Consider the following 10,191-nt stretch of genomic DNA (forward strand, 5'->3'; position numbering starts at 1 on the left):
CTTTTGCATGTAGCACCCCAGTTTTCCCAGCACCATTTATTGAACAAACATTCTTTTCTCCATTGCATATTCTTTGCTCCTTTGTCAAAGACTAGTTGACTGTAAATCTGTGGGTGTATTTCCGGATTTTCTGTTTGGTTCCATTAGTCCATGTGCCTGTTCTTGTTCTAATACCATGCAGTTTTAATTATTATGGCTTTATAATATTGTTTGAAATCTGGGCGTGTGATGCCTCCATTCCCTTCTTTTATTTTTTCAGGAGTGCTTCGGCTATTCAGGGTTTTTGATGGCCCCATATGAATTTCATCAATATTTGTTATATTTCTTTGAAGAATGTCATTGAAATTTTTATTGGAATAGCATTGAATCTCTAAACTGCTTTAGGTAGGATGGCCATTTTGATAATGTTAATTCTTCCATTCCAAGAGCAGGGGATGTCTCTCCATTTCTTTGTGTCTTCCTTTATTTCTTTTAACAGTGCTTTATAGTTTTCTTTGTAAAAGTCCTTTACCTCTTTTGCTAGGTTTATTCCCAAGTATTTGATTTTTTTAGTTTCAATAATAAAAGGGGTGGTTTTCTTGATTTCTTCTTCTTCAGATTTATTGTTTGTGTATAGGAAGGCTACTGATTTTGTATCCTGCTATTTTACTAAACTGATTAGTTTAATTAGTTTTTCTGTGGAGTTTTGGGGTTTTCTATGTATATTGCCATATCATCTGTGAATAGTGATTGACTTTTTCCTTCCCTATTTGGATTCCTTGTATGTCTGTCTCTTGTCTTACTGCTCTGGCTAGGACTTCCAGTATTATATTAAAAAACATTGCTGCGACTGGACATCCATGTCTTGTTCCAGATCTTAATAGGAATGCTTTCAGCTATTCACCATTGAGAATAATATTGGCTATGGGCTTGACATATATGGCCTTTATGATGTTGAGGTATGTTCTTTGTATCCCAAGAATTTCAAGGGCTATTATCATAAATGGTTGTTGTACTTTTTTGAAAGCTTTCTCAGCATCTATTGATATTATCATGTGTTTTTTTATATTTCCTTTTGTTGATGTGTTGGATTACATTGATTGATTTTCGGATATTGAACCATCCTTGTATCCCAGGAATAAATCCTATTTGGTCGTGGTGAATTATCTTATGGATGCATTGTATTCTGATAGCTAAGATTTTATGGAGGATTTTTTGCATCAGAGTTTGTTAGAGAGATTGCCCTGTAGTTTTCTTTTCATGTGTTTTCCTTGTTCAGTTTTGTTGTTAGTGTAATGTTGGCTTCATAGAACATGTTTGGTATTATCCTTTCCTTCTCATTTTTTTTAAAAGAGTTTATGAAGGATAGGCACTGATTTGTTACTGAATGTTTGGTGGTATTCATTTGTAAATCCATCTGTTCCTGGGCTTTTGTTTTTGGGGAGGGTTTTAATTACCATTTCAATTTCACTGCTTGTAATTGGTCTGTTTAGGTGTTCTATTTATTCTTTATGTTTTTTTCTTTGGGTGATTGTAGAGTTGTAGGAATTTGTCCATCTCTTCTAAATTGTTAAGTTTGTTTGCATATAACTGTTCATAGTATTTTCTGATTAGTCTTTTGTTTTTTGTTGTGTCTGTTGTGATTTCTCTTTCATCTGTGATCCTATTTGTGCTTTCTCCCATTTTTTCTTTGTGAGCCTGGCTAGGGGTTTGTCTATTTTATTTATTTTTTTGAAGAACCCACTTTTGAATTCATTGATTTTTTTGGATTTTTTAGTTTCTGTTTCATTTATTTCTGCTTTGATTTTTATTATATCCGTTCTTCTACTGTTTTTAGGGTTTTATTGTTCTTTTTCTAGTTCTTTGAGATGTGTGATTAGGTTGATTCTTTGTGTTCTTTCTTGTTTCTTGATGTGAACCAGTATTGTTATATATTTTGCTCTTTTTATTGCTTTTGTTGCATTCCATACATTTAGGAAATTGTTGCCCTCCTTGTCATTCAACTCAAAGTATATTTTAATTTCTTCTTTGATCTCGTGATTATTTCAGTGGTCTTTCAGTATTGCAGGTTTCAATCTCCATGTGGTAAGAGTGTTCCTTGCCTTCTTTTTATGGTTTATTTATATTTTGATGCCTTCATGGTTAGAGAAGATGATTGGTAGAATTTCAATCTTGGTGTATCTGTTGATTTGTGTCTTTTGTCCCAGTATGTGAATGATCCATGTGTGCTTGAGAAAATTGTCTATTCATATATTTTGGGTGTTAGTGTTCTATAGATGTCTGTTAAGCCCATGAGCTTATTTAGAGCTTTAGTGTCCTTACTTATTTTTTGTCTCATTTATCTATCCTTTTTTTAGATTTTTTATTTATTTATACAAGCACTGGGTACAGGCAGAAGCATGGGAGGGTGAGAGAATTCACCAGAGCCAGAGTGGAGATCAGAACAGGCAGATTGACAAAGTACAGCACTGAGGGGAGCAGTGGGCGTGACAGGAGAGGTCTGCGTGCCTTGTGGGACACTTGCTGGTGGCTGGGGATCGAACCGGCACTGCAGAGGCTGTGGGCAGCTTCACAGCCCAGCACTCAACTGCTGCGCCGCCGGGGAGGCTCATTGTTGATAGTGGTGTGTTGAAGTCTCCCACTACATATGTGTTTTCACTGATGTCTGTTTTCAGAGATGATAATAGTTGTCTGATATATTTTGGTTCTCTTGCAGTTGGTGAGTATATGGTAATGAGTGTTATGTCTTCTTGACATGTAGTGACTGGGTCTCTTTTTACCTTTTTGAGTTTGAAACCTCTTTTATCTGATATAAGTATAGCTGTTCTTGCCTTCTTTTTGGTCCATTTGCTTGTAGGATTATTTTCCATCCTTTTACTTTCAGTTTATTTTTATCCTTTGTAGTTAAATGTGTTTCCTTGAGATAGCAAAAGTTTGGGTTTTGTTTCTGTGATTCTGTGTCTTTTTATTGAAGTGTTTAGTCCGTTTACATTTAGAGTTAATATTGATATGTTAGCGTCTGTATTTGCCATTTTGTTTGCTTTTCTCTGGTTTTATTTACTTATTTTTAATTAATTCTTTTAGTCTTGTTTTGTTCTTACTCATCCTTCTGTTGGTTCCAGATCTAGGACTCCTGGTAGTATTTTTTTTGGAGTGGGGGTTTAGTCGTAATGAAATTCCAGAATTTCTTTTTGTCTGGGAAGGTCCTCATTCTTTCTTCATAGAGGAAGGAAAGCTTTTCGGGATAGAGTATTCTTGGTTGGCATTTGTTGTCTTGGAGTTGGTTGACTATGTCCCTCCACTCTCTCTTTGCCCATAGTGTTTCTTCAGAAAAGCCTGATGTCAGCCTGATTGGTTTTCCTTTGTGTGTTATCTGTTCTTCCCTCTTGTCAGCTTCATTATTTTTTCCTTGTCTTGGATTCTTGGCAGCTTTACTATTATGTGTCTTGCTATATTTTTTCCTTTCATCATGGAAGTTGGTGTTCTTCTTGCTTCTTGTATGTCTATTTTCAGCTCCTTCTTCATGCTTGGGAAGTTCCCTTCAATTATTTCCTTGAATATTTTTTCTATTTCTATGTCTCTTTCCTCTCCTTCTGGGAATCCTATAATTCTTATATTTCCTTTCATAGTGGAGTCAGATAGTTCCCAAAGTCTTTCTTCTTTCTTTTTCCTTCATACTTCTCTTTCCTTTTCTGTTTTGGTTCTTTTTATTTCTGTGTCTTCCAGAGTGCTTATTTGTTCTTCTAATTCATCTATTCTGCTTTCACTGCTTTCCCCAGAGTTCTTTAGCCCCTCCATTTAGCCTTTGATCTCTTGTTTTCTTTCACTTCCCTCTTTAAGGACTCAATTTCATTCTCCTGTTTGTTGATTATTTTTCTCATATCAATTTCAACTTCTTACAGTTTTTTAATCATGGTGATTTAAATTCTCTATCGGGGAGGTTCAGAACTTCTTCTGAGACACTGTTGTTGCAATCTTGTGGGTGATTTTCTTTTTGTGGTTTGTCTTTTCCCTGAGGACTTGCTTGGTTGCTTGTATTTTTTCTTCTCCCTGCTGTTTGTTTTCTGATTTGTTCTATGTGTTGGGGCACTATTTCACTGGTACTGGCCAGCATCTTTTTGGTGTGCTCTTTCTGGAATGTCAGAAATTGGTGGTCCAATCGCGTCAAAAGCTTATGCCAGAAGTCCAGTAGGGCAGTGTTACTATGACTATATTAGTGGTTGCTGTCACAGAAAATCTCCTTCTGTATTTAATTCCAGAGGTGGGTCTGTGGTCCCGCAGACTGCCTTTGTCATGGCTGGATCACCCACTGGGCCCAAATCACTGGATCCCTCTCTAGGCTCTGGCAACCAGAGGGACCTGGCTTGAGGGGGCTTTTCATCTCACCTCTGGCTGTGGAGGCAGCCCTTTCCCAATTCCCATTCTGTCTGCTTTTATGAAAAAAAGCCCTTTTTTTGTTTAGAATTCATATATAAGTTATAGCATGTAATATTTCCCATTTTCTCTCTGACTTCTCTTAGCAAAATTCAAGTGAATTGAGGTCCTTATGACAATATTTCCTTCTTTTTTCAAAGCTGGCTGTCTATTTATATATACATACATATATATGGCCAAGATATGGAACCTAATATAAACTTTTTTATGTATTAATTTGACTAAGGATATCTCATTTATTTCCATATCTTGGCTGTTGTGAATAAACCTGCAATGCAAATGCATATGAGAAATAATTGGAGACACTGATTTCATACCTTTCCAAGAAGGAAGCTGCTCTATTATATGGTAATCCAATTTTTAATTTTGAGGAACCATGTACTATTTCCCATATTGGCTATGCCATTTACATTTCTAAGAACACTGTTTAAGTGTTTCCCTTTCTTCATATCTTATTCAATATTGCCTATTGATTTTATTTTATAATAGTTATCCAATGTGAGATGATGTCACATTGTGGTTTTGATTTGCATTTCCCTGATGATCAGTGATTTTGAGTCTATTTTTATTTATATTTTGGCCATTTATAGGTCTTCTATGGAGAAAAATATCTAAGTTCTTTCCCCATTATTAATTAAATTATGGGATTTTCTTGGTATTGACCTTTAGGAGTTCTTTGTTTAAATTTATTTATTTATATATTCTACATCATTGTTCATTTTTAAACAATGTTTGCTCCCCCCTCCCCAGGTGTAGTTCCAATAAAATTTCCTTCACCAATTTACCCATGCATCATTACCAAAGTCCCCTCTGCTCCTTCCTCTGTCCCTCTAATCCCTCTCCCTCCTCCTCCCCCACAGAATGTCTCTTTATATGCTTTTGGTATTATGCCCAAATCAGATATATGGTTGGGGACTATTGTCCCCATTATGTAAGTAACTTTTCAATATATTGATTGTTTTTTTCTTCTGTGTACAATTCATTAGTTTGGTGTTATCCCACTTATGCATTTAAGTTTTTGTTGTCTACACTTTCAGTTTCTATTATATTGATATTATAATGATTTTAAGTGATCAAGAAATTTGTGTAATTGAATTGGAGTGACAATTTGAAATAAAACTGATCATTTCTTTATAAGGACATGATAAATAGATACAAGAAGCAAAGGTATATTAAGGTTTAGATATGCCAAGAGACCAAACCTCAAATTAACACGTGGCTCTAAAAATACATCTCTGGATCAATATAAATACAGAAGATGGATTAAGCCAATTTGAGATACTTCAGACTCCATGTCTGTGGAGTGTATGAAACTTTCTCCAGACTTTGGTATCTGCTGTTGAGCTCTGAGAAAATTCGACATCCCAAACATCATTGCTCTCCCATGGCATCTGAAGTCTTATCTTAATGTTTCATGACCGTCTCCCTTTTACTGCCAACTAAATTGTATTTTCAATACAGACCATGGAATCAAATACAAAATCCAGAAATAAACCCACAGATTTATGATCAACTAATCTTTGACAAAGGAGCAAAGAAAGTTTGTTCAATAAATGGTGCTGGGAAAACTGGGTCGCTACATGCAAAAGAATGAAGTTTGACCACTACCTCACACCATACATAAAAATCAACTCAAAATGGATTAAAGAACTAGACATAAGACCTGAAACCATAAAATACATGAAGGAAATATAGGCGAAACTACGTGATATGCACATCAAAGACATCTTTACAGACACATCACCCAAAGCAGTGATAGTGAAGGCAAAGATAAACAGCTGGGACTACATCAAATTAAAGAGTTTCTGCACAGCAAAAGAGACAATAACAAAAACAAAGAGAAACCCCACCAACTGGGAGAACATTTTTGCACCCAACACTAATGATAAAGGACTGATCACAAAAATCTACAAGGAGCTGATGAGATGCAACAAAAACAAAAATAACCCAGTCAAAAAATGGGCAGAAGAGCTAAAAGTAACTTCTCTGAGGAGGAGATGCAAATGGCCAACAGGCATATGAAAAATTGTTCAACATCACTTGTAATCAGGGAAATGCAAATCAAAACTACCATGAGATACCATCAAACACCAGTGAGAATGGCACATATCAAAAAAACTAGCAACAACAAATGTTGGCGAGGTTGTGGAGAAAAAGGAACTCTCCTGCACTGCTGGTGGGAGTGCAAACTAGTACAACCACTATGGAAAAAGCTGTGTGGAGATATCTTGACCTACTAAACATAGAGCTTCCATATGATCCAGCAATTCCACTCCTAGATATTTACCCATTCACAGAAACAGTAATTCCAAAGGGCACCTGCACCCTTATGATTATACTAGCACTGTTTCCAATAGCTAAGCTTTGGAAACAACCCTAATGCCCACAAATATATGACTTGATCAAGAAAATGTGGTACATATACACAATGGAATATTACTCAGCAATCAAAAAAGATAAACACATGAAGTTTGTAGAAACATTGATGGAGCTAGAAGGGATCATGCTCAGTGAAATGAGTCAGAAAGAAAAAGAAAAATACCGGATGATAGTACTCATAGCAGGAATTCAGAAAACCTAAATAACAGACCAGGAAAAAGGGCCTCCCCAGTGGCACAGCAGTTGAGCACTGGGTTGCGAAGCTGCCCGCAGCCTCTGCAGTGCCGGTTCGATCCCCGGCTGCTCCCTGGCCACCAGAGGAGGGTCCCACATGGTGCGCAGACCTCTCCCGCTGCTCCCCTCAGCAGTGTACTTTGGTCCATCTGCATGCTCTGCTTCCCGCTCTGGTTCTGGTGAATTCTCTCACCCTCCTGCTCTTCTGACTCTACCCAGTGCTTGTAAATGAATAAATCTTAAAAAAAAAGAGACCAGGAAAAAGACTAATCAATGCAAAGTGTTAATCAAAATCAATAAGCAACTATAAACCAGAGACACACTACGGAGTGGGGATTAGGGAGGGGTGGGGAGAGGAAGAACTAGTGTCAAAATAAGGGGGGGTGCAATTGTATGGGGAATCTAACCAAAATGAAAATGCATACATTGTACAAAGATGAAAAATGATGTATTTTTTGAAATAAAATATTAATAAAACTTATTAAATATTTGACTACTTATAGCTTATAGGTCTAACAGGAAACCCACCTACATCACTGCCTCCTGAGATGAAATACACCTTTAACTGTACTTACATTACCTATTTTCATAACTAGTCTTGGGACAATACAGACTAAATTTCATACTATTGTCTCTATAATCATAGAATGCCTACTACAGTTCTGTTTGAATGTGTTTTATGGGTTCCTTACCTCTGAGTTTTATTTTATTATTTTTTTAAAGATTTATTTTATTTATACAAGAACCAGGGTACAGGCCAGATGTGTGGGAGGCTGAGGATTCACCAGAGACAGAGCAGGGAACAGAACAGGCAGACCGACGAAATACACTGCTAAAGGGAGCAGTGTGCGAGAATAGAGAGGTCTGCTTGCCATGTGGGTTGCTCCGAGGCCCGCGGGGATCGAACCGGCACTGCAGAGGCTGCAGACAGCTCCACAGCGCTGCACTCAACTGCCTGCGCACCAGGGAGACCCCCTCTGAGTTTTAGATACCAACTACCCATGTAGTTAAAGTCTTCAACATTGGTTATGATGCCTACACATTACGGGGCAGACTGATTGTGAGCTCCTGGAGACTTTTCCTATTTTTGTATTGCAAGTGCCTCCAAGCTTTGTACTGAAATGTATATCAAAAGAGCATTCAATTCAAAGAGGAATAACTCAAATATGTAGCCAGTCACATGACTATACAGAAGCCATGCTGCATGTTCACACTGAGGATCTTTTTTTTTTTTTAAAGATTTATTTATTTATTCAAAAACTGGGATACAGGACAGATGTGCAAGAGGGTGAGAGGATTCACCAGAGACAGAGCGGGGAGCAGAACAGGCAGACTGACAAAATATACTGCTGAGGGGAGCAGCGGGCGAGACAGGAGAGGTCTGCCGTGCCATGTGGGACCCTCGCCGGCCGGCTTGGATAGAACCGGCATGGCAGAGGCTGCGGACAGCTTCATAGTGTGAGCTCAACCGTCTGTGCCACCAGGGGAGGCCCAGGATCCTTTTGTTTTAAAGATCTTGATTGATTTAGACACCAGGGCTCCTGTTTCTTCCCCTCCCTTCCTCTCTCTTCCTCTCTCTCCCTCTCACTCTTCTTCCACTCCCTCACTGTGGTCCAGCTTGATGCGTAACTTCCAGGTCTTCTAAATCATATGTATTCCTGGTGCTCCTGACACAACATCTTGAATCTTAAGGCTGTGAACAGGACTCCATTTATGCCTGTGCAACTAATCAAGGGGATTGCCATTTACTTACAACTTTTTTACTAACCATCTATCTCAGGTGGGTAGTACCATCTGAGAAGTAACACTGCTTACTGGGGGAAGTCTGTTGGGCTGTTATGTGCTCCTCATATTACCTTCTCTGTTGTCTGTGTTATCCAACCCAAAAGTTCACAACCACTAAATAACCCAATAAATTCTCAGAGCAGCTGAGACATCAGCTGGCATCAAAACAACAACAATAAAAATTAGAAAGTGAGATTAAAAACTCTATATATTCTGCAGAGCTTTGGGAAGATGGTGCAGGAAGCTGGAGACATGGAAGATGGGAAGCTTTCCTACTCAGATTTCTACATGGTGGTTGCACCTGGCGACAGGCAGCTGCTGGTGCCAAAAGCACTAGGTAGGTTCTGCGTAATGAGGCCCCTCCAGGGTACTACAGCAACATGTGCTGGAATCACATCATCTGACTGTTAGGAGTGTGGATTCAAGTGCAGAGAGTTTTCTGATTCAGATGACAGTTGTCTTTGGAAATGAAAGGGACAGAATTGTTTTAATGCTCTTCCCAATCAGAGTTTTTTTCAGTTTGAGCAAAACACCTAGAAACTACATGCTGCTGGAAGAAAAATTGTTAACAACATATGGGGTGCTTTGCTGCAGGAATAAAGTCAAGATGCAGTGGCACAGAACTTGGACTCTTGAGAATGGAGTGCACTATTGATAAAAGACGGTCTGAGACCTATAATTATTTGCTTGCTAAGAAATTTACGAGGGAATGTGAAAAAAATACAAATAAATTAGATACAGAACTAGACTATACATGCTGGCCAAAAAAAAAAAAAAAGAAAAAAAAACAGAATCAAATGAAGAAGAAAATGAGCAAAGTCATCTCAAGACAAAACAAAATGATTTGTAGAAGACAGACTAGGAAACAGACTAGAAATAAATTACAAAGATGGTTAGTAATCTCAAGAACATTCTCAAGAGAAAGTATTTTATGAAATTTCTTTCAGGTTACAGGAAACAAAGAAAGATCTGATAGCCCAAATAGTGGGGACAATTGAAAACAAAAAGGCAATTAAACTTCTGATGGAAACTGCTGAAGTTGAACCAAATAGTGTCCTTTTATTAATGAATGGTAGTCAAAGAAGAACACCAGGTGGAGTGTTTCTGAATCTCCAGAAAATCACTCCTACTATCTGTGAAGAACACATTAAGCACATTTTCTACATTGAAAATCAAAAGAAATGTGAAAATAAAAAAGCTACTAGGAAGAGAAGAACACAGTATTGGAGTTAAAAAAAAAACTATTCAAAGTCTAAATTTTCTAGAAGATGATGATTACATCACAAGGAACTTTTGCAAGTGACATAAATGATTTCCTGGCCTCTCTTGATGAATCACAGAAAGAACAATGTAGAAACAAGGTTAGATGAAGAGGAAGCC

General features: G+C 37.6%; 1 pseudogene; it reads left to right on the plus strand.

Annotated features, from left to right (window-relative positions):
• The first annotated feature begins 9,042 nt into the window (after positions 1-9,042).
• Positions 9,043-10,181, plus strand: LOC119245650 (phosphorylated adapter RNA export protein-like; annotated as a pseudogene).
• Positions 10,182-10,191: the final 10 nt, after the last annotated feature.

This window comes from Talpa occidentalis, unplaced genomic scaffold, assembly GCF_014898055.3.
Source record: "Talpa occidentalis isolate TD23 unplaced genomic scaffold, MPIMG_talOcc4v2.1 talOcc4.15, whole genome shotgun sequence".
In the NCBI taxonomy this organism is placed as follows: domain Eukaryota; kingdom Metazoa; phylum Chordata; class Mammalia; order Eulipotyphla; family Talpidae; genus Talpa; species Talpa occidentalis.